Source organism: Bos indicus x Bos taurus, chromosome 13 (genome assembly GCF_003369695.1).
Source record: "Bos indicus x Bos taurus breed Angus x Brahman F1 hybrid chromosome 13, Bos_hybrid_MaternalHap_v2.0, whole genome shotgun sequence".
NCBI lineage: Eukaryota > Metazoa > Chordata > Mammalia > Artiodactyla > Bovidae > Bos > Bos indicus x Bos taurus.
The window spans coordinates 10258771-10284451 of record NC_040088.1 but is presented as its reverse complement, the minus strand read 5'-3'; the positions used below and the strand labels follow the sequence as shown (position 1 = coordinate 10284451).

Here is a 25681-nt window from a genome sequence, read left to right as displayed (position 1 = left end):
TGAGAAAGGTTGTATGACTCACTGCAGGTCCCCAGGCTCTAAAACCCCTAACCATGCCACTGTCCACAGCATAATCCCATGTCTGTGAGTAGTCCTCCCTACATAGAAGTCCTCCATACATAGAGCTCTGGGTCAGAAGGTTACTTCAAACTAGGATAATCCTCTGGGGCTCACTGCTCTCCCTTCCCACAGCGCCTGCCTTTCCTGTCCCTTTGAGATAAATACCCTAGAGCTTCCATGGTCAGCCTCTTCCTGGCCTAGCTATTCCCAATGACTTCAAGTCTCACCTCTCCTCCCTGTCCAGGTCCTAAAACTCATCTGAAAACCAAGGACTGAGCTGACAGGCAGGAACTCAGGCCTCCACAGCCCTGATGCTGCTTCTGGCTGTGTCTCCAAGGACAGGTCAAGGAAGCACAAACCCTCAGTAAGAACCCTTTCCCTTTCCCCTCTTCTCTCCAGAACTGGCAACATCTGCCTTCCCTTAAAAGCAGAGAAAATTTCTTTTGGGTGGAACTTAGTGGTCGTCCACAGCAATGCCTTCCTTGTGCAGAAGGGCTACTGAGGCCCAGGAGGGACATGGGGCAATGGCCATGTTGGCATTAGGATTCAGGTCTCAGGTGACACTAGTTGTAAGAGACATGAGTTCGATCCCTGGGTGGGGAAAATCCCCTGGAGGAGGGCATGGCAATCCACTCTAGTATTCTTGCCTAGAGAATCCCATGGACAGAGGAACCTGGTGGGCTATGGTCCATAGGGTCACAAAGAGTCGGACATGACTGAAGTGACTTAGCATGCACAGACTCCTAATTACCAGCCTCTCAGCTCCTTATCACAGTAAACAGCCATTCATGAATATTTTTGAAGCATTTTCAAGGGGCAGCAAAGCATAGTGGTTAAAAAGCATGGACAATGGATGGAACTTCCCGGGTCGTCCAGTGGTTAAGACCGTGCTTCCACTGCTGTGGGCCCAGGTTCAATCTCTAGTTGGGAACTGAGATCTTACATGCCACATGTGTAGCAAAAAAAAAATAAATAAATAAAGCATGGACAATGGAGCCTGATGGCTTCAGTTGTACAGCTGACCTCAGTCACGTTATTAGTAGTGCTGCTGCTGCTGCTGCTGCTAAGTCGCTTCAGTTGTGTCCAACTCTGTGCGACCCCAGAGATGGCAGCCCACCAGGCTTCCCCGTCCCTGGGATTCTTCAGGCAAGAACACTAGAGTGGGTTGCCATTTCCTTCTCCAATGCATGAAAGTGAAAAGTGAAAGTGAAGTTGCTCAGTCGTGTCCAGCTCTAGCGACCCCATGGACTGCAGCCTACCAGGCTCCTCCGTCCATGGGATTTTCTAGGCAAGAGTACTGGAGTGGGGTGTATTAGTAGTGCAATCTTGGGCAAATTATTTAACCTGTATCTCAGTTTTCTCCTCTTAAAAAAATGAAGAATATAATACTATGTGCCTTGTAGGATGTCCATGAGGATTAAATTAGTATTTTTTCTCTTAAGTACTTAGAATAAGGTCTGGCACATAGTAAGCACTGTTTAGTATATGACACACAAATATGTATCAATCAATTAAGTAAACTGTCTAGAAAAAGCAAGAGAGTTCCAGAAAAACATCTACTTCTGTTTTATTGATTACGCCAAAGCCTTGGACTGTGTGGATCACAACAAACTGTGGAAAATTCTGAAAGAGATGGGAATACTAGACCACCTGACCTGCCTCCTGAGAAATCTGTATGCAGGTCAGGAAGCAACAGTTAAAACTGGACAAAAAACAATGGGCTGGCTCCAAAATGGGAAAGGACTATGTCAAGGCTGTATATTGTCACCCTGCCTATTTAACTTATATGCAGAGTACATCATGAGAAATGCTGGGCTGGAAGAAGCACAAACTGGAATCAATCGCTGGGAGAAATATCAACAACCTCAGATATGCAGATGACACCACCCTTATGGCAGAAAGCAAAGAGGAACTAAAGAGCCTCTGGATGAAAGTCAAAGAGGAGAGTGAAAAAGTTGGCTTAAAACACAACATTCAGAAAACGAAGATCATGGCATCCAGCCCCATCACTTCATAGCAAATAGATAGGGAAACAATGGAAACAATGAGAGGCTTTATTTTCTTGAGCTCCAAAATCACTGCAGATGGTGACTGCAGCCATAAAATTAAAAAACACCTGCTCCTTAGAAGAAAGCTATGACCAACCTGCTGCTGCTGCTAAGTCGCTTCAGTTGTGTCCGACTCTGTGCGACCCCAGAGACGGCAGCCCACCAGACTCCCCCGTCCCTGGGATTCTCCAGGCAAGAACACTGGAGTGGGTTGCCATTTCCTTCTCCAATGCATGAAAGTGAAAAGTGAAGTCGCTCAGTCGTGTCCGACTCCTAGCGACCCCATGGACTGCAGCCTACCAGGCTCCTCTGTCCATGGGATTTTCCAGGCAAGAGTACTGGAGTGGGGTGCCATTGCCTTCTCCGTGACCAACCTAGATAGCATATTAAAAAGCAGAGACATTACTATGCAAGCAAAGGTCCGTCTAGTCAAGGCTATGGTTTTTCCAGTAGTCATGTATGGATGTGAGAGTTGGACTGTGAAGAAAGCTGAGCACCAAAGAATTGATGCTTTTGAACTGTGGTGTTGGAGAAGACTCTTGAGAGTCCTGTGGACTGCAAGGAGATCCAACCAGTCCATCCTAAAGGAAATCAGTCCTGAATATTCATTGGAAGGACTGATGCTGAAGCTGAAGCTCCAGTACTCTGGCCACCTGATGCAAAGAACTGACTCCTTAGAAAAGACCGTGATGCGGGGAAAGATTGAAGGCAGGAGGAGAAAGGGACGACAGAGGATGAGATGGTTGAATGGCATCACTGACTCAATGGACATGGGTTTGAGTAAATTCCAGGAGTTAATGATGAACAAGGAAGCCTGGCGTGCTGCAGTCACACAGAGTCACACACGACTGAATGGACTGAACTGAACTGAAACTGTCTCCATGCCTCCTTTTTGGGGATACAAATTTGAGTCTGCTCTGCATCACGAAGGTCACAGCTCACATCCCCACTTACTCTGGCCTGGATGACTGCCAGAGTCAATTAACTCAGAGGCTCCCAAGCATCTGCTTAGAGGCCAGTGTGAGTATGTTGGGAACTTAGTTAAAACAGATTCCCTGGTCTTCTCTCCTGGAGACTCCGGTTCAGTAGGCCTAGGGTGGGAACCACGAACCTGCAGTTTTTGGAAATCTCTGGATAACTCAAACGCTTGGTCAGGAGATCACTCTTACTCTAACTGGTGTTGCCAGCTGAGAAACGCCCTCTTCTGTCAGTTCTCCACTCTGTGGCCTGCGTGAACTTTCTAAAACTCCATCCTGAATATATCATCTCTTCAATTTAAAATCTCCAATGATACTCCACTGCTTGCAGAATAAATCCCAATAGCATTAACACATACTGCCTTTCTGACCTGGTCCCAAACTACATTTCCAGTCTTTTTTCCTCCCTTTCCCCAGTGGGCTCTGCATTCCATTCACACTGAATAATTCAGGTAACCCCAAATAGTCTACATGACCAACTACCCCCAAATATCTTACCTATCATCTCACATAGGAAATTCTCAGCATTTTCCTCTCTGGAGAAAGATGCTTTTAAAAACAACTGTTTGTTGATGTATAATATCAAGTTGTACACAAAAGTGTACAATTACACAGTGTACAACTCTAAGCATACAGCTTGGTGAACATTACAAAGTGCACTCATTTATAGAACCAGCACCAAGACCAAGAAACAGGATTATCGATGTTCCAGAAACACCTCACGAGCAGCAGTTACTTCCCCTCTGAGGGTAGCATTATCCTGGCTCCTAACAGCCCAAACTGGCTTCACCTGTTTTGTACTCCATCTACACAGAATCACCTAGTACATACTCTTCAGTGTCCGACTTCCACTTAACATTACGTTTGTGAGATTCATCCACGCTGACTGCTTCATTGCAGTTCATTTATTCTCATGGCTTCATTGTCTAACATTGTATGAATATATCCAAATTATTTTTATTCTTTCTACTGTCGATGAGCATTTGGGTAGCTTCCAGTTTGGAGATATTACAAATAGCTCTGCCAGATACAATCTTGTGCATGTCTTTTGGTGACCATCTGTGTACACTTCTTCTGGCACATACCTAGGAATGAAATTACTGGGTCATAGGGTATGCATTTGACATGCTCTTTAAATGGGTAAAGCATGATGTGGACTGGAAAGCTTAACACGTTAGATTATCCTTCGGCAAGAAGCAATACTCTGAAGAAATGAGGTACAGGGCTAGAATATTTTGGGAGCAATACTGAGAAAACTGTTGACTGTCTATCTGACTTACATGCATATTCCTCAAATGTAGTATTTGTTAAGTGAATGTACAGAGGGCAGAGAGCACCAGGACAAGAGAAGGAGAAGTGGAAAAGGCCTGAGACACAGTAGGCTTTCAAAAAGTGCTGGGATTATAATAAACCTCTCCAAGGGTCAGGGGTCAATGCCCTCTGATACTATGCACTCATGCTCAGTTCTGTCCCACTCTTCTGTGACCCCATGGACTGTAGCCTGCCGGGCTCCTCTGTCCATGGGATTTTTCAGGCGAGAATACTGGAGTGCATTGCCATGCCCTTCTCCAGGGGATCGTCCCAACCCAGGGGTTGGACCTGAGTCTCCCACATCAGCAGGCAGATTCTTTACCACTGAGCCACCTGGGAAGCCTACTGATACCACCTCTCATAAAGTTGTCATTATTTCATTGATTCTAAGACACATTTTCTGACATCTATGAAATTAAGATGTGAAAGACAACTGAGCATGTCAGAGTTAAATTCTGACATTTTTTTTTTTATCTCTTTTGGTAGTACAAAAAATAAAAGTTGTGATGTAATTAGCCTGACAGCCAAATGCAGAGGGAACTGTCCATGGTGCTGATTGGGGCGGGGGTTCTGGGCTTGCCTGAGGCAGAGGTAGCTGCTCACTGGGAGGGGAGACCTCAGAACCAAGTAACCCTATCCCCTGTTTGTTTCAGAACCACAGTCCCTTCCCACAGGCTTGTTGATGTCTCCAATTCCACCCTTCCATGTAAAGACAGGAACTCCTACTTACTCAGCTCAACCAGAGCCTATGATAGGTGCTCAGTATCCATTACTTCATCCAAACCACACAACCACTATTGTCTCCATTTTCAGAAGAGAAAACTGACTCAGGGAGGTTAGTGAATCTGCCCAAGATGGCAAAGCTGTTACATGGAAGCATGATCCTGGTTCAGGGCAGACCAGAGTGTAATTTCTGCCCTTTAGACCACTTTTCACTGGGCAAGAGGGGGCAGAGTCCCACAGACTTTTTTCCAAGAGGATGTGAAGGGGAAAGAGGGAGAAATCATGAAGATGCACAGAGGAAACAGGCAGGAGCAAGGGAGGCAAAGAGCACATGATAAGGATTTGAGAACACTAGAGAGGCAGAATTTGAAGATTTCGAGAGGATCAACTGGATAATGAGCTTTGTGACTCTAAACGATTCTGTTCCCAGAAAGAAATGTCATTCTCACTTATCCAATGAAGTATATATTTATTGAGCTCATTTTCTATACCAAGCTTTTCTTGGTCTTGCAGATTCTTCTTTTAATATTTATTTGTATTTATTTGCCTGGGCCAGGTCTTAGCTGCAACCTGAGAACTCTTAGTTGCAGCACGTGGGATCTAGTTCACTGACCAGGAATCAAACCTGGGCCCCTGCATTGGAGTGTGGCGTCCAAGCCACTGACCACCAGAGAAGGCCCTGGTCTTGCAGATTCTAAGACACAGTCCTTGCCCTTAAGGGACTTATAATTAATAGACAGGGAGGGGAAATGAAACAGAAATATTGATCATTTATTTAAAAAACTCTTACTAAATGCCTTATCCATGCCAGGGCCTGTGCTGAAGACTCCTAACACAAGTGAACTAAAACAAGACCTGCCCCAAACTCTCAGTCTACAGGAGTCAGCCAAGTAAAGGGGCGATTTTTAACACAAGGCATTATAATTACACCACAGTGTAGTTCAAGGGCAGAGATACAGAGCATATTACAAAAATTGAGGAAAAGAGTAATTAATACAGCACTGGAAGTAGAGGCAGGGTCTGGGCTGTAAGGAGAATTACTTAGCTGCTGAGTTATACTTGACTGCCAATAAAATCGTAAGATTTTATTGCTGACAGAAGTGCTACCTTTTGGGAGACTATAGTCAAAGGCTATACTGACAAACGGAAAACGTGTAGAGGGAAGGCAAAAATGTGAAACCAAAATACAAACTGAGGACGAAGAGTTCTGAAAGCAGAGGAAATGCATTTGGGGAAGGGGAAGGTCGTGTAACTTAGCTGGGATGGCCAGGGAAAAGCCATTCCCTCTCCTCAAGCTTCCAGTCTATTGCGAGCGTGGGAAGACTCCAGGGTGGGAAGATTTCCTGGACAGGGGGCATCTCAGCAATTACTGGAAGGAAGATCATTTACAATTCCCACAAGTTTCCCCAGGAAGCCATTCCCACCAGCTCTTGGGACAAGCTTTGGGAGAGTTGGGCTGTGAGCAAAAGGAGAGTCTCTGGTTCCATCTGGCACTAGGAAGCTTCACAATCCACACAGCTTTCAGGGCTTCCAGGATCTGCCCCAAACCTATACTACAGGTCTGACGTCACATACACGCCAGGTGCTCCACACCGATTACTCACCACTCACCAAACAGCCCACATGCTTCCGTCTGAAGAGCACAGGCTCTGGAGTCTGAACAACCGGTCTTGGGACTTGAAGCACCCCTCTGCTACTATCTGAGTAAACTAAAGGAAGTTACTGAACCTCTCAGAGCCTCGGTTCCCTCAAAAAACAGAAATAGTCATAGAACCCATTTTACATTGCTGTAAGGATTAAATTTATTGGTCAGCTCTCACTAGGGTGTGCTGCAGTAACAAATGACCCCCAAGTCTCAGTGGCTTATACAACCATGGTTTAGTTCTTCCTCATATTAAATGTCCTCTGTGAGTTAGGTATGGCCCTACTTCATGAATTAATTCTTCTGGGATGCAGGATGAAGAAGGAAGAGCATGTCCTACTTAGGGCATGCTCTTCTCATGGTGGAGAGAAAACAGAAATGATGGAACCAGGAGATAGCTCTTCTAGTTACTGCATTTTTCCCTGCTGTTGCCGATTATCACTAAGTCCTATCCAACTCTTTGTGACCCCGTGGACTGCCGTGTGTCAGGCTTCCCTGTCCTTTACTATCTCCCAGAGTTTGCTCAAACTCATGTCCATTGAGCCAGTGATGCCATCCAATCATCTCATCCTCTGTCACTCCCTTCTCTATGTATATTTCTCTAGGCTTATTTTTTAATATATAAAAATAAAGATAAAAACACACCTCCCAATAACGTGAAAAGGGCAAAAGTGCAGGGGAGGTAAGGAAGTTCTCCCCCTTGGCACAAATATTGGAAGGAGATCTCATCAAGCTGCCAAATGATCTCCTGTAACGAGGCACCATGTTTAGCCCATTGTAGCACAAGTCCACATTAACTGTGAAATAAATCTTCTCATGCCCCTTGTGGGGCTGAACTCTAGAATATAGCATATGTACAATGACTGTCATGATAAGATGAAGGCACTCAGGGGAACTCCCTGGCAATCCAGTGGTTAGGACTCAGCACTCTCACTGCCAGGGACCCAGGTTCGATCCCTCATCAGGGAACTATGATCCCCAGGCTGCATAATGTGACCAAAGAAACAAACAAAAAAGATAAAGGCACTCAGTAAATGATAGCCACTGTTACCAATAATGGCTTCCCTGGTAGCTCAGTTCATAAAGACTCCACCTGCAATGCAGGAGACCCTGGTTTGATTCCTGGGTCAGGAAGATCTGCTGGAGAAGGGATAGTCCACTCACTCCAGTATTCTTGGGCTTCGCCTGCAATGCAGGAGACCTGGGTTTGATCCCTGGGTTAGGAAAATCCCCTGGAGGAGGGAAAGGCTACCCACTCCAGTATAATACTCTGAGATAGACAGCAGCATCCCCAGTTCCCAGAAATTCTCAGAAAACTGAGCCTCTGAGAACTGAAGCAGTTTGCCCAAGGTCCCACAGCAGGTAAGTGATGGAGGGACTGTGCAAAACAAACCCATCCTATCCACACCTAGAGCCGAACACAGATGTTCACAGCAGCATTATTCACAATAGTCAAAAACTGAAACAACCCAAATGTCCATCGACGGATGACTACATAAGCCAAATATATATTCAGCCATTGGAATATTATTCAGCCATAAAAAGGAATGAATTACTGATTAATGCTACAAAAGATGAACCTTGAAAATATGCAAAATGGAAGAAGCAAGTCACAAAACAACACATATTCCATTGATGTGCCTATATGAAGTGTCCAAGAGGAGGCAAATCCAGAGAGATAGAAATCACAGACTAGTCGTTGCTAGGGGCTGGGTTGAGGGGGGACTAGAGTATAACAACTAATGGGTACACGTTTCTTTCGGGGGTGATGAAAATGCTCTACAACTGACTGTGGTGATGATTGCATCACCTCTGCAAATGTAGCAAAACCCATCAAATTGTATACTTTAAATAGGTGAATTGTATGGTATGTGATGATCTCAGTAAAGCTCTGTGTCTGTGTGCATGTGTGTGTGTGGCTTCCCAGGCTCTGCTGTTAACCCCTAGTCTATACTGACCCCAGAGAATAAGGCGGCCAGCAGTGTCAGGGTTGAGTAGGCTTTTCAGGTCATCACTGGCCTCTGCCAGGGGCAAGAGAGGACTCCAGCTAAGCAAGAGGCCAGAACACAAAGCCTGTAGCAAAGGCCAGATGAATCCCGGTATGTGAGGTTTGGACCTCAAAGCACACACATGTACTCGGATCTCCACTGTGGCACACGGAAGAAGCATGCAGTGATCACGTGGAGGACAGGGGCTGAATGCCTTAATGAGAGCCCCACCACGGCAAACCTTCTTCTGTGCCCCACTCCCAATACCACCTTCCTCGGTCTACGCAAGGTCAGCTTCCTTCAGAGCCCATCAGACCCAGAAAAACTAGCCAGGATCACCTGAGACCCACTGGTACCAGCTGGAACCACCTGGCACGAGTACTCATCAGTGCAAAGCCACCTCAGATGAGTGGCTCTCGGTACCAGAGGCTGCTGGAGAAGCTGGCCTCAAGCATCGCAACCTCTCTCAGTTCAGTTCAGTCGCTCAGTCATATCCAACTCTTTGCAACCCCATGGACTGCAGTACGCCAGGCTTCCCTGTCCATCACCAACTCCCGGAGCTTGCTCAGACTCATGACCATTGAGTCAGTGATGCTATCCAACCATCTCATCCTCTGTCGTCCCCTTCTCCTTCTGCCTTCAATCTTTCCCAGCATCAGGGTCTTTTCAAATGAGTCAGTTCTTCACATCAGGTGGCCAAAGTATTGGAGCTTCAGTTTCAGCATCAGTCTTTCCAATGAATATTCAGGACTGATTTCCTTTAGGATGGACTGGTTTGAACTCCCTGCAGTCCAAGGGACTCTCAAGAGTCTTCTCTAACACCACAGTTCAAAAGCATCAATTCTTCAGCTCTGCTCCCACTCAACTCATCCAAATCCCATGAGTGCTTAAAAACCAGTCCCTCCAGTAGTAACAGACTTTATTTTCTTGGGCTCCAAAATCACTGCAGATGGTGACTGCAGCCATGAAATTAAAAGATGCTTGCTACTTGGAAGAAAAGCTATGACCAACCTAGACAGTGTATTAAAAAGCAGAGACTTCACTTTGCTGACAGAAGTCCATATAGTCAAAGCTATGGTTTTTCCAGTGTAATGTATGGATGTGAGAGTTGGACTATAAAGAAAGCTGAGTACTGAAGAACTGACACTTTCAAATGGTGATACTGGAGAAGGCTCTTGAGAGTCCCTTGGACTGTAAGGGGATCAAACCAGTCAATCCTAAAGGAAATCAACCCTGAATATTCATTGGAAGGACTGATACTGAAGCTGAAGCTGAATACTCTGGCCACCTGTTGCCAAGACCCAACTCACTGGAAAAGACCATGATACTGGGGAAGATTGAAGGCAGGAGGAGAAGGGGATAACAGAGGATGAGACGGTTGGATGGCATCACCGACTCAGTGAGTTTGAGCAAACTCCTGGAGATAGTGAAGGACAGGGAAGCCGGGCTTACTGCAGTCCATGGAGTTGCAAAGAGCTGGACACAACTTAGCAACTGAACAACAAACCAGGCACCACCGCTCAGAAGGGCAGCTAACCCAGCACCTTCCTAAGGCTTTCCAGGTGAGAACCTCCCTACGCACTCACTCGGTGCATGCTGGGGTCTCCTATTCACTGGATGGAAGTTCTATCCTTTACCTTTCCACAAGTCTCTCCTTTGATCTGGCCTGTTTAAACAAACCCCTCCTTTGAAGCATATCCCTCCTTTGATCTGGCCTAAACAGTCGCCGAATAGCTGGGACCCATCTTGGAGAGGGAGCCTAGGTTTCTTTCCACTCCCTTAAATGACAGCAAGGCTCATGGCCCTCTTGTAGAGCGGCAAGGGTGTCTAGACCTCAGCAGGTACTCCATACACCTTCAAGAAACCAAAGGCGACACTTTCCAATTCCAGACCTATGCTTCTCAAACTTTAAAGTGCAATTGAACCAACTGGAGATCTGGTTAAAATGCAGATTCTGATTCAGTAGGTTTGGGTGGGGCCTGAGAATCTCCATTTCTATCAGCTCCTAGGTGAGGCGGATGCTGCTGATCCGTGGCCCACACTTTGAGTAGCAAGACATTAATTCATTCTGCTCTCTCTCTTTTCTGACTGCTTTGCCTTTCTTAGGTTGTACAAGGCTCCTCTCGAGAAGCTGATGAATGCTATCCTCTTTTTCCTTAGAAAAGCACCTGTCAGCACATACACACAGAACACTGCATAAGATTCTGAAGTTTGCAGTCCATGGGTTAAAAAACCCTTCTTTTGGACAAACCTTAGTTCTTACGGAAAAGAGGATATGGTAGAGGACCGACGGAAAAAAGTCCCAGCAGAGTTAGCACTCCTGGGTCTGGTCCCAGCTCCACTGTGGACTCCTGTGTAAAATCCAGTAAGTTTCTGTCCCCCTCTGAGCTTGTTTCCCCACCACGAGGGCACTGGACTAGACTGTGATGATAAATAGGTTTTTTCTTTTTTTTTGCCAACTCTGATAGCTGTTACCTAAAATATTCATTGTTAAGAATTCTTAGACTGTGTCTAGATTTGGCAGAAAGGGTGCTGTGATTGATTGGTGATGCCTGCCATGGTCCCAGGAAAGGTGGGGGGTGGTGCTTAATTGATTGTTAATGTCTGCCAAGCTCCCAGGCCTGGAGGGCTATGGGCTTCCTGCCAGGTAACTAGCCTACACTGGATAGCCCTTCCAGCTGCAGCAATCCATAACTCATTTAGAGTCACCCCAGATTGGGGAAAGTGAGGTCTGTGCTTGTCCTCAAGGGGGCAGGAAGCGATAATTCTTTAAGCTGCTGGCTTCTCAAACCTGCTCCCCTGCAGCCCCCTTTGAGAGGAGGTAGCAGAATTCTGGCTCCATGGCAGAGGACAGTGTGTCCTTGCGCTCCCATCTTTGGTTATTTTTAACTCCAAGGACAGAGACGCAAGCAGGAACTGAAATATAGAAGGGCTGCAGTGGGCCACCCAGGCTCCTGAGGGAGGGGAAGCCCCCACCCTCCCATCATCACCAAGCTCCTCCATCACTGGCCAAGTGAGAGTCAAGGCAAGCCGCCAAGGGACTGAGGAGGGTTCCTCGCCTTCCACGTGAACTCTTCCACGGCTCCGCAGACCACGGATCCTCAGCCAGTTCCTACCCCACCACCAGTGTGTCCTGTCCACTCATACATCCAGTGCTGGCCTTGTCCCAGTGCTGAGGACACAGTGTCAAGCCAGATAGATGGGGGTCCTTGTCCACTGTGCCCTTCCAGTCTAGGGTGGAAGACAGACCAGGATGGCAGGACAATCCGGTGGTTACAACTGCAGTAAGTGCTTGGAAGAGAGCATGGCTGTGGCTATCCCCACCCCCACCCCCAGGCCTATGAACTCTTCAAAAGCTGACATGTGCTTCATCTTCCTATGCCTAGAACCTGAGACTTAACCTGGCACAGAGGAGAGATTTATTGATTGCACATATTACATGGGTTTGTGATTCATCCAGCCTGGCATTTCACATGATGTTCTCTGCATGTGTTAAATAAGCAGGGTGACATGAATTTGAGCAAACTCCTGGAGAGACTGGAGGACAGGGAAGCCTGGTGTGCTGCAGTCCATGTGGTCACAAAAGAATCAGACACAACTTAGCAACCGAACAATGTTACATCGGTGACATCGCCTGGAGTTTGAGGATCCTACAGGGGCCTGTCTCAGACTAAATGAGACCCATTGGCTCATTCACTCTCTCACCAAGCATTTCTCTGAGCACCTTCTATATGTCAAGTACTGTTCTAGGCACTGGAGCTAAAGCAGGGAATAAAAATAAGGGAAACCATCTGTCCTCCTGAAGCTCTGATCCAGGAGAGGCAAGCAAACACCAAACCCCACAAATACATGAAGACAGAGCGGGTGTCAGAAGGTGATGAGTGGAGGGGTGAGTGTTTCAGCTTTAGACAGAGGTCAGGGGGTGGGGCTCACCATGACACATGAAGCGGGTAAAGAAATGAGCCATCTGGCTATCTCAGGAGTGAGTGGTTCCAACACAGAGGACACAAACATACAGACCCCAGGGTGGATTTACATTCTGCGTGTCCGACAAACAAGGAGGCCAAAGCAGCCGGAGCAGAATGAGTGAGGGGAGTGGTCTGAGATGATGCAGGACAGACTTGGGGAAACAGACATACTTTGCATCAAGCATGGCATACAGCGCGTGGCAACAATGGTGATGATGAAGACCACCACAATGACGATGGTGATGATACAAGCAGCTGGCGTCCACTAGGCATGTGCTGGGTGCTATACTACCCAATTAACAGGGACTCGTTTATTGAATTCTATAATTGAAACCGATCCTATATTACCCCATTTTACAGATGGACAAGCTGAAGTTCAACAAGATTTATGCAGCTGAGAGGTGGCCGGGCTAGAACTGGAATGCTGGCCATCTGGGGCCAGAGTCTGCTATCTTCTGATCATACCAGCCCTGTTGCACAGACCCTGTGAGTTACACTTTCCTTCCCTCCCTGAGTTCTTAAACCTTTTGGACTCCTTTAAAAATCTTTTGAAAGCTGTATACCTCCATTAAAAAAAAAATTCTGGTTTTCTACAAGAAAAAAAAATACAGATGCACAACACAACTTGTACATGATTTCAAAAAGTCAAGGTGATGACTTCTGGCCCCAAAGGAAACCCTTTACAAACATTTGTATCAAAAGCAAGAATTGTCCGAGCTTTCCAAAGAGGCAGGAGGGGAACCTGGGTTCCTATAAGACTAGTTAAAAATAGTCAACTTTTAACTAGTCAATACTAGTCAATTAATAGTCAATACTCAATTTGTCAAGAGTCTACCAGGAGTAAGGCATTTAGAGAGTCGTTGTAGTTCATTTAACCTTGTGAGGTGATGGTTAGTAAGCCCACTTTACAAATGGGGACACTGAAGCCCAGAGAGGTTAAATGACGTGACCAAGATTACACAGCTGGAATTGAGCAAAACTGGAATCTACTCCAGATGTAGCTGACCCCAGACCTCAGTCTCTATTCCAGACAGCCTCTTTCTGGGTTCCTGAACTGCACCCCTTATCTTCCCAGAGAGGGCAAGAAATGTGCTTCAGGTCTCAGAGTTCAACATATTCAGGGCTGGGTCTAGATCTGTACTGCCCAACACAGCAGTCACGAGCCACATGTGACCACTTAAATTAATTACAACTTTAAAAAATTCAGAATTTGATCCCACAGTTGCACGAACCACAGTTACAGTGCTGAACGGCCACATCTGGCCAGGGCCGTTTCGGACAATGCAGGAACAGAACCTTCCACGGCAGAAATCTCTTATTGGATAGCACCGGTCTAGAACTTGGTCTCTTGACCCTCGGCCCAGCGTTTCCCCACTGTCAGAAGCTATCAGAAATTAGATTTGCCTGATCAATGAGATATTGGAAGGAGAGACAGGAACAGGGCAGCTGAAGTTGTGCAAAGGAGAGAGCAAGCTCAGAAAGGCTTGAACGAGGGAAGCTTAAGTCGACATCTTACACAGAATAAAAGACACAGGAACCATGGGCTGGGGACCCACCTTGCCAGCAAGGAATCCACCTGTATGTCTAATTATAGGGACCTTCTGCTAGCCACGGGCTTCCCTGGTAGCTTAGACAGTGAAGAATCTGCCTGCAATGCAAGAGACCCAGGTTCGATCCCTGGGTTAGGAAGATCCCCTGGAGAAGGAAATGGCAACCCACTTCAGTACTCTTGCCTGGAGAATTCCATGGACAGAGGTCCCTGGTGGGCTACAGTCCATAGGGGTCACAAAGAGTCGGACACGACTGAGTGATTAACACTTTCAGTTTTCTGCTGGCCACATTTCTCCTTGCCTTGTTGAAGTCTGTAGTTTCTTGAATGGAGATGGGGTCCTCCATCCACTGCAGAGAGATCCAACTGAAAGGCCAGTTCCCTGGGAGACAGAACTCGGTGGCTGAAGCTCCTGCCCACTTTCCTGGGACAGGAAGGAGGACGGGACAAGCTTCAGACCCAGCAAGTCTGGTAGGGCCTGCGCTTGGGGACACCAGGCTGTCAGCACTGGCAGTGACTCAGGGTGGAGGGGATAGAGCTGCAAACAGTGGACAAGGTGACAACACGGCTGCCAGGGTAGACCAGAAGACCCAGACGGCACTCAGGCTGCAAAGCCAGCAGGGGGAGATGGCTGAGCCACCAGGCTGCACAGAGTCCCCTGAGGACCCGTTTATGCCTCAAAGGCAACAAAATTGGATTTCCCTGGTGGAGTGCTGTGGAGGGAGAGAAGAGAAAGGACTCACGGTTGGCCCTAAACTGTCTGGCATGGGGGAGAAGGCTGGAGAAGCCCCTTAACCTGCACATAATGGTCTTACCCTCTTTCCTCTCCTCCCTCCCTCCTTCCCTTCCTTCTTGTAGGAATTGACTGTTCCAAAAACCCTCCTGAAGCTGGGGGAAAAGAAGAGGATTAGATGGAAGACGTGGATTAAATTCTCATCCCACCTCTCAGCAGCTAAGTGGGCTTTAGAAACACCTTGCACAAAGTCATTTCAGCCGTTGTCTGACTCCTGCTGCGCCTATGGACTACAGTTCGCCAGGATCCTCTGTCCACGGGATTTTCCAGGCAAGAACACTGGAGTGGGTTGCCATTTCCTTCTCCAGGGTATGTTCCTGACCCAGGCATCGAACCCGCGTCTCTTACGTCTCCTGCATTGGCACTAGCGCAAGTTCTTTTTACCGCTCGGGCCACCCCTCTGAGCTTCATCTTCCTATCAGTAAAAGGTGGGTGACTTTACCACCTTCTCCAGGAACTCTGTAAGGCTAAATCACCCTGCGTGTCTGTTAGTCGCTTAGTCGTGTCCAACTCTTTGCGACCCCATGGACTGTAGCCCGCCAGGCTCCTATGTCCAAGGAATTCTCCAGGCAAGAATACTGGAGTGGTTTGCCATGCCCTTCTCCAAGGGATCTTCCCTTTGCAGAGATCGAACCCAAGTCTCCCACATTGCAGGCAGATTGTTTACCATCTGAGCCACCAGTGAAGCCCTAATGATACTCATAATGATGACTGCCAATTAGTGAGAACTTTTTAACAATGTAGCTCATCACCTACTGCTGCTACTGCTGCTGCTAAGTCGCTTCAGTTGTGTCCGACTCTGTGCGACCCCATAGACAGCAGCCCACCAGGCTCCCCCGTCCCTGGGATTCTCCAGGCAAGAACACTGGAGTGGGTTGCCATTTCCTTCTCCAATGCATGAAAGTGAAAAGCCAAAGTGAAGTCACTCAGTCGTGTCTGATTCTTCGCGACCCCATGGACTGCAGCCTACCAGGCTCCTCCATCCATGGGATTTTCCAGGCAAGAGTACTGGAGTGGGGTGCCGTTTCCTTCTCCATCATATTCAGCACTCAATGAAAACCTCGTGAATACTGAATTTACCATGTAAATATTTTACATAACAGTAATAGCAGTAATAATCATCATAGTAAATTATTGTAGAGTGAGTGCCTTACTACTGTCTTGAGCCTGTAGAATGCGTGTTAGTCAATTCTCCCACTGACCTGAGGGGCAAGCATCATTATTATCTCTATTTAAGTGATAAGAACACTGGAGAAGACTTCCCTCACGGTCCAGTGGTTAAGACTTCACCTTCCAGTGCAAGGGGTGCAGGTTCAATCCCTGGTCAGGGAGCCAAGATCCCACATGCTTCCTGGCCAAAAAACCAAAACATAAAACAGAAGCAATACTGTAACAAATTCAAAGAAGACATTAAAAATGGTCCACATCAACAAAAAAAAAATCTTAAAAAAAAAAAAGATAAGGACACTGAGACATGGAGAGGTTAAGTCATTCATTTAAAGACACAGCCAACAGAGCAGAACAAAAGAGGGGGGTAGGGTTTAAACGTAGGTCTGTCTGAATTTAAAATCTATTGCATCTCAAATTCAATAAGTGTTTTGCAGACAACAAAGGACTGTACAAATTTGATTTTCAGTGTCATCACCATGTTAGGATTAATGGTGATGGTGACTCAGGGCACAAGGGGAGAGGACCTTCCTGTAGTCAGGCTGGCTGTCAGTCAATGCAAGGAACTGCCCTGAGAGGGTGTTCTCCCTTCACCGTCATCTGAGGGAGACTGGACCAGGGGGTCTGAGGCTTTGGTCCCCAGATGGGAGCCTGAGTCAGCGCCACGAATCTTAAATGTGGTCAAACATCAGAATCACCTGGGGAGCTCATGAAGCAGTTTATTTCCAGGTTCCATTGAGGTTTTTAATTGAGTGGCTCAGGATCCTAGTTCCAGATGGAAACGCATGGGCAGAGCAGGTGAGGAATCACTGGGCCAGCAAAACGCTGAGCAGCCTCTTTACCCAGAAGGATCCTAGAAGCCATGGATCCTAGAAGCCATGGGAGCCACCAAAGAAACCCATCATATGCCCTCCAGAGGCATGCGATCACTTATGACAAAACCTTGCTCTGTGCCAAGCATCACACCCACAGGCCCACAGACTCCTTCTTCTAGGCCCCTTCTCTCCAGGTTCCCCGTCTCCTCTTTCCCTTTTCCAGCTTCAGTGTCCCCTCCTCCAGGAAGCCTCCCCTGATTCCCAGAACTAGGGACCCCCCCGCACCACCACTTTGGGCTTCCCCCCCGACCAGATTTTCATTTGCAGACGTGTGTGTTCAAATCCACTCCCACCACCCCAGGCTGTGATGGGGCTGATGGTGGCTCACTGAAGTCCGTGTGCCCAGGACCTTGGCCCAGTGTAGACGTTCACCAAGCATCTGCAGAGAGGGACCTGCTCTGTTCCACAAAGGATGGGGCAGAGGAGGCAGCGAGGAAAGTAACCGCTGCAGGAAGGAAGTAATCCAGGTCACCAGGTTCGGAGGGAACAGGACCTGCAAATTCTCCCTGCCACTGTTCAGAAGCAGCCTGGTCTATTTATAGCTCGCAAGCCTTCTGCTTCTCGCATTTAAATGCCGGGCCAGGCATGGAATAAAATCCTGGGTAGGTCTGTCAGTTTTTAAATTTATTTTATTTTAACAAGAACAGGAGCGGAAAGCAGGGACAAAAATGAACCAGGGCTATTAGGGTGAGCTGCCTGCTGCTGTCTCAGGTCCTGCCTTGGCAAGCCTGATGTAGTTTTAGACCTGATCCTAGAAATCAGTGCCCCTGTAGAGACCAGCCTGTGAAGGTCCTTTTAAGGTGATTGTTAAATAATGGCTTTGGTTTACAAAAACAGTATCACAAGCATGCCCCTGCCTTGGTTTAAACACGCATTCCTGCACACACTCATTGTATGCACGCTCGCTCACACACACACACCCACACACACAACTGGAAAGAAACAACCCCAAAGGTTAAACATTCTGCTCTTGGATTATAGAACTGGAGTCATTTTAATTTTCTTTCTGTGTGCTTTCCCTGCATTTTCCCAAAGTTTGGGTACACAGAGCATAGACTGAGGAGCTTGGGCTCAAGGAAACTGGTTCTGCCATTTGCTAGCCGGGTGACCCTCGGAGAGGTCCTTCATTTCATCATCTGTAACATGGGAATAACAACAGGACCCCCCTACAAAGGTTCACTCTGAGCACTGTCCACGAGAACATGCATGAGTTCTAGCACCGCACCGGGAACATGGCGTGTGCTCAGAAAACGCGAGCTAGAATAACTCTACAAGCAGCGTTTGTAACTTGTGAAAGCACAAGACGGTTTTAAGAAACCAAAATGACAGGGAGTGACTCTTGTAGCTCGTGAAGGGACTAGACTACAGCTGGGGGAGGAGATACCCAGAGGCCTGGGTCCCAAACCCAACTGGCAGGAAACGCACAAAAGGACCCTTCCCTCCCCCTTTCAATCTCGTTTTTCTGACTTTGAAAAGGATGGTGCTGGTGGGTGGATGGTAAGTACCACCTCTCTGGGCAGGGGCCGAAGAGGATGATGACACAGCTCTGGTCTTCAAGAAGGGCCGGGCCCTGGACACGGCTCCAGAGCCTTTCCTGACCTGCCCACCCGCCTCTCCTGGCCCTACCTCTTCCCCACACTTCTCTCTTTTTCTACATTTTTATTGGAGTTGATTTACAAGGCTGTGTCAGTTTCAGGTATGTCAGTTTGCTAACTGTGTCAGCAAAGTGAGTCAGTTACACCTATCCATATAGCCACTCATTTTCAGATTCTTTTCCCATATAGGTCATCACAGAGTATTGAGCAGAGTTCCCTGTACTATACAATGCTGTGCGCTTACTCACTCAGTCGAGTCCAACTCTTTGCGACCCCATGGACTGTAGCCCACCAGGCCCCTCTGTCCGTGGGGATTCTCCAAGCAAGAATACTGGAGTGGGTTGCCAGGCCCTCCTCCAGGGGAGCAGCCCATGCTATCCAGTGGGTCCTTATTTACTTTATGTATAAAACAATGTGTATATGTCAATCCCAATCTTCCAATTTATCCCTCTCCCCCGACCTCCTAGTAACCATGTTTTCTACACCTTTGATTCTATTTCTGTTTTTTAAATTTATTTATTTATTTTTGGCTGCAGTGGGTCTTTGTTGCTGCGCAACCTTTTCTCTAGTTGTGGCAAGTAGAGGATACTTTCTGGTTGCCGTGTGTGGGCTTCGCATTGCGGTGGCTTCTCTTGTTTGGAGCACAGGCTCTAGGGCGTGCAGAATTCAGTAGTCGCAGCTCCCGGGCTCTAGAGCGCAGGCTCAATAGTTGTGGTATATGGGCTTAGTTGCTCTGAGGCACATGGGATCTTCCCAGACCAGGAATCAAACCCTTGTCTCCTGCATTGGCAGGGGGATTCTTTACCACTGAGCCACCAGGAAGCCCTTCTACTTCTGTTTTGTAGACCCACACTTCTCTTAACGCACATACCCACAAGGTATCAATAAACCTCAGGGTGCTCCTCCCTGACCACACAGGACCCCCAGTGGCCTATAGCACCTCCCTCCCCGCCCCCAACTCCAGCCTGGTAAACAGCTTCTCACCCTTCCAGGCTCTACTGAGCACCCCCTGCTCAATGGGGTCACCCAGTTATCTAGTTATCTGCTCTGCCTGTCTCTCCCCTTTGGCTGAGGGAGGCCCCCGTCTTACTGGGCATCTCCCTTCACACCCACCACATCAGAGCAGGGGGTCAGTAAATATGCTGATGGCATAAATGATGCTTTTTAAAACAAGAAAGGGCAGAGCAGTGGTTCAGGCCTACAGATTCACAGGTCAGGGAGACCTGCATTTCACCTTACTGTTGAACGACCCTGGGCCAAAGATAAGCCTCTCTTCTCAAAGCCCCAGTTTCCTTACCTATTCAATGGGCATGACAACTGTACCCTGCCACTTCATATCCTGAAGGGGATTTCAATGGGATAATCCAGGTAAAGTGCTTAGAGTACCTGGCATGTAAGAAATACAAAACAAACATTTGCTATCATGATGAGGACGATTACTGAAAATGTAAAATGACTTAACGGCTATCTTGGGACCTTGGAGTGTCAGCACTTTCCCTTCTGGTCTTGCTCAGGGCCCCTCTCTGGTTCAGGTCCAGGGAGCACTATGGACTATCGAACAAGCTGCTACTGCACAAACGTGCCCAACTGAGGTGGGCAGGAGTGCAGCCTGTTTTCAATGGCCAGGCAGCACACCCCACAGGCGCTGCAGAAGGGGAAGCCTTCTTCTAATTCATCCTCCTACAGCAGCAGTCCAGCTTTTTTGGCACCAGGAACTGGTTTCATGGAATACAATTGTTCCACAGACCGGGGAAGAAGGGATGGTTTCAGGATGATTCAAGTGCATTATGTTTATTATGCACTTTATTTCCATTATTACATCAGCTCACCTCAGATTATCAGGCCTTAGATCCTGAAGGCTGGGGAGCCCGTCCTACGGGAGGTACTATTTCTTTTTTTATTTTGGCTGCTCCGTGTCTCAGTTGCGGCACTTGGGATCATCAGTCCTCACTGTGGCATGCAGGATCTAGTTCCCTGACCAGGTATCAAACCCAGGACCCCTGCTGTGGGAGTCTTAGCCACTGGACCACCAGGGTAGTCACAGGAGGTAGTACTATTTTAAATTCAATCACCTGGAGTTGGGGGTGAGCGGTGTCTTTGTCTACCTGATACAAACATGCTGTACAAACCATGGGTACGCACCAGGGCCCACATGTGGTACCAGGAGGGGAAGGGCCACTCCTGGGCAGCTCTCAGTCTCAGTTCAAAGGATGATGCAAATCAACCACCCAACAGTGTGGGGTCCAGGGCGAAAGGACCGTAAGTCACATTTATTCTAAATATCTAAAAGTTATAAATCAAGCTCTTAAATAAAACATGTTCTATCCTTCCACTCTGACAAGTGTGCCTTCATAATGACCTTGAAGGCCAGGCCAGGTTCAGATTTAGACTCCTCCGAGTTCCATGGCTGAATATGCAGAGAGGGATGGAATATGATGGGCTCTTCGCTACTGCCCCTCCCTTCCCTTCACCCCCGCCCCCGTGTACCCGGAGGCCCACTCTGTGTACCTGGGCTCTGTTCTCACCTCCACAAACAGCTATTCAGGGCCACGTTATCAGGACACCAGCGATGGAGGATGGGCCTAGGGGCGGGGTCTTGGCAGGCACCCCAGATACTGACTTAGGGCCATCTCGATGGGGAATTCCAGGGTCCCACATACCTGGAATATGGCCTAGAAAGAGGGGTCCAGGTGGGCATGAACCCATTGTTCCAGAGATTCCTCACCCAGTGAGGAGGGCTGGAGATCAGCCCAATAGTGCTGGGGACCCCAGATCAGAGCCCTTCTCGCCAAGATCAAAGGCAGGAACAACACAGCCCATGGCTGCCCAGTAGTCAGGTCGACCACCCACCAAACCGGTCATGAGAAAACACACTGGAGCCTGACACAGGGCAATTCTCCTAAAGACTATGGTCCAGCATTTAACCAAACCCTTTCACAAATCCACAGGTTTGGGGGTGAGGTGGGCACGTGGCTCCTCCCACTTTTCTTTCCTTAGCAAGGCCCAGATTTGGGGGTTTAAATATCCTGGGAGGCCCAGGGCACCTGTAGACCCCATCCTACTCCAAGCCTTCTCTGAGGCTGGAAACATACACACTCCACTCTCAACTCTTGCCAGGGCTGGGGCTGCAGACAACCCTTAAAACCCAACCTTTAACTAAAGAGTGGTTTTCTTTTATTATTTTTTTTATTTTAATTTTTTTAAGGATGTAGACATTCACCTCTGGAGAGAAATTATGGGTTTCAAGAGTCCCTGACAAAAGGCTTCATTCCAGAAATGTAAAGCCAGCATTTTAAATTTGGTTCTTATTCACTGCTGGGAAGTATTAGAATGAAGATTACAAATTTAATAATGCAACACGACAGGAACTGGCCTGGCCTCGTCTCCAGGAGAGTAATTTGTTCCTGCCTTCAAACTGGCAGTTCCCAGCCCCCCACATCACCAGACCAGCCTGGTGACACGCTCCTGACTTCCTGCCTTGTGCTCTGACCCACACGGCCGGCCTAGTCAGCCAAACATCATCACAGCCAGGGTCTGAGGAGTCCACGCTAAGATGGTCCGACCCACTTGAGGAGAGTCATTATCACTAAAGGGAGCCTCCCTGGGCCTCTTGGCTCCATTCTTCCAATCCGCAGCCACAGAGGTCTTTTTAAACCCCAGATCTGAGTCTGTCAACTCTCTGCTACAAAAACCTGACAGGTGTTCGATTGTCCTGAAATTCAAGGCCAAGATTCTTGACTTTAAAGACCTAGCACGATCCAGTACTTCACTAAGCACATGTGCCTCTGAAACCATATGCCCCTCCTACCCCAGGGCCTTTGCACAGCTGCTAATAATAATAATGCGCTAATATCTACAGCGGATTGACTGTGTGCCAAGCACTGTGCCAAGGGCTTGACAGGTGTCCTCTCACGGATTCTCATCCCTACTCCGTGAGGCAGGTGGGAGAGTCACGTGGGTAAGCTCAGACTCTGGAGTCAGACATCTGGGTTTCAACGCCGCTTCTGACTCTTCCTAGCAGTGTCATCTTGAGCAACGTGCTTCACCTCTCCATGCCTGTTTCCTCATCTATAAAACAGGGACGGTGACAGTACCTGCTTCACAGAGTAGCTGAGGCTCTAATGAGTTAAGGGAGGTGAAGTGTCAGGATGTGATGTGACGGGCACCGTGTGTTAATCATCACTGTCTTCATCTTATAGAGTAAGAGACAGAAGCAGGAGTGATTAGACACTGTGGTCAAGGTCACACAACCACCAGTGGGAGTGTGGTCTCTAGACGCTGAAGACTTTATTTATTGCCATGACACATCATCCATTGTGGAAAATACCATGAAGGTGCAAACTATAAAACAAAAACTGTCCGTAATTCTGCAATTACAGTTAATATTTCCACCCCATGCAGGCATGTATATGTGCATGCTAGAGAGAAAGGGGAGAGACAGACAGATTGGGGGGGAGGGGTGGGGAGACAGCCACACAGACCGACAGAATCCAGGATTCGATCCCTCCAACTCCCACAACTGACTCCCAAGTCCGTGCTCTCAGCGCCATGGCATTGTCTCATTTCCCTCCCCTCCCCTGCCTTCATCTGGCCAACTCCACTCACCCCTTAAGTCTCAGCTTAGCTGCCTCCTTCCCTCCCGTCTCCGGTCATTTCCTCCAGCTCCAGCATCCCCCCTGTACCCTGCACTTGATATGTATGGCACTTACCACAGTAATGAGCAAATTATTCATTGTTCCTTTGGGTTCTCGAATGTCTAACCCCACCCCTACCCTCACCAGACTGTAAACTCCATGAAGGCAAAGACTGGGCTTGTCTTGATTCATCAATGCCTAGGACAGGGCCTGGCCATCAGCAACTACTGGAGAACAGGGAGACACGGAGGGGAGAGGATGGAGAGAGGGCGTAGGCAGGCCGGAGAAAGTTTGGGATTCATCCCCACCCTTCCCAAATCAGTGCCCCCCAGTGGAGTGCAGCTGAGAATCACACAGTCCCTGATCTGGAAGGGCTCTGAGTGTGGCAGTGAAAACTGGTATCAGCCAGACTTTGCAACTGCTGGAGAGAGAGAAAACACGCTCCGAATGCCAGGTGAACACCCAGGAGGAACAATCAACTCCACCTGAGACAAGAGAGGTGTGCTTCCTGGAGGAGGTGGCATCAGACCCTGAAAGGGAGGGGGAGGGCATCCGGAAAGATGAAATTGCCAATTTGCCAATTGCAGAGGCACGGGAGGTAGAAAATGCGAACAGGGCTGCCAAGAATGGAGGAGCCGATTTTTGCCTGGAAGTAACAACTGGCTGAAAAGGCTAGAAAGCTAAATCATCTGGCGCTCCCCAAAATTCATTTTCCTGTTCATCTTGCCACTTTCTGATACACTCTCCAAACACAGTCAGGCTTCACAGCTGCCAAGAGCCATCGTCCCCTACCCCTTCCACCTTTCCCACTTCAGTGACCGCTGGCCTGACCTCCTGGGGCCAGCTCCTGTTATTCTTGGCTGAGGGTTTCAGACAAGCCCTGGCGCCCACCCTATCCCCACCCCTCAACCAGTGCCCAATGGGGGTCATATAAACACCCCGGTTCCCTCACTCCTGGGGTGGGGTAACAGAGGTACATGTTGTACTCCAGGGGTCTGCATACTAGGGCCCATGAGCTAATCCAGCTCTCTGCCTGTTTTTGTAAATAAAGTTTTATTAGAACACAGCCCCACGCATCCGTTTATATACTGTCTTTGGCTGTATTCCAACAGTGTAATTGAGCAGCTGAGACAGTGACCTTATGACTCATAAAGACTAAAACATTCAGGGTCTGGTCTTTTTACACAAGTTTGCTGAGCCGTGTTCTATGGCCTCCCAGAGCTCCTGGTATGACCTGACTCGGTTGCCCTTTGTCAGGGGTAATGTGGCTGATAATACTGACTGCCTTTCTCACTCCCCTCCTAGAGTTCCACCCATCACCGTCATGAACCACGTGAACCACATACAACTGCTATGTGGCTGTTTTAACTCCCATAAATGGCAGTTTCCTATGGTTCAACCTAATACTTTTAAAAATATTTATGTTTGGCTGCACCGGGTCTCAGCTGTGGCACGCAGGATCTTTTAGTTACAGCATGTGGGATCTAGTTCCCTAACCACAGATCGAACCCAGGCCCCTGCACTGGGAGCATGGAGTCTCAGCCACTGGATGACCTGGGAAGTTCCCAACCTAATACCTGTACTCAAATGCTTGTTTCATGGGAAACACAAGCTAGGACAGCAAGACAAGCGTCACTGCGCCCATTTCACAGATGGGCCCTGATCTGTCTCTGTTTCTGCACACACACAGCAGAGGTCAGCTCCGGGTTCTGGACTCCTTGTCCCCACCCCCAATCAAAGCCTTGCCAGGTAACTGCTACATGCAATGTCCTTAGAACACCTTCCAGGCTACCCAAGGCTTACAGTCAAGGACTTGTTTCACCTACAGAGGAAAGCAGGGCTCAAAGAGACCTCCCCAGGTTCACTCGGCTGGCAAATGGGGAAAATGAGGTTTCAAATCTAGGTTTTCTTACGACAAATTCCTGGCTCATTCCATGACAATCAGCTACCCCTTAGTCTTTCACCTCAAGCAGCCTGTCAGGGGCCCTGCCCACCTCTCTGGAAACCAAGCCGATTTTCCATGAGGCTCAGCTGAGATCAAACAGGCAAACATGCTCTGTCAGGCCCAAAAGGTTTTTATGTTTGCAAGGTACAAAATAGAAAACCAAGACAGACACCTTTCAAAGAGATACCTGGAAAGAAACCAACTGGGAAGCACAAAATATACATCTATAGTCATGAACAGAATCAACTGCAGCACAGACTGTTTTTATTTTCTTAGTTTTCTGGCTGTCCCGTGCAGCACATGGGATTTTAGCTCCCCAACCCGGGATTGAACCGACGTTCCCTGCAATGGAAGGCAGATTCTCAACCACTGGACCACCAGGAGTGGTGTAAAGTTCAGAAGTGTT

The 25681-nt window shown here is 48.0% G+C and overlaps 1 protein-coding gene across 2 annotated transcripts in view; it reads right to left on the bottom strand.

Moving 5' to 3' along the window:
• Positions 1-25681, bottom strand: part of RIMS4 (regulating synaptic membrane exocytosis 4) — a 72358-nt gene that overhangs the window by 33463 nt on the left and 13214 nt on the right. The window lies entirely within an intron of this gene.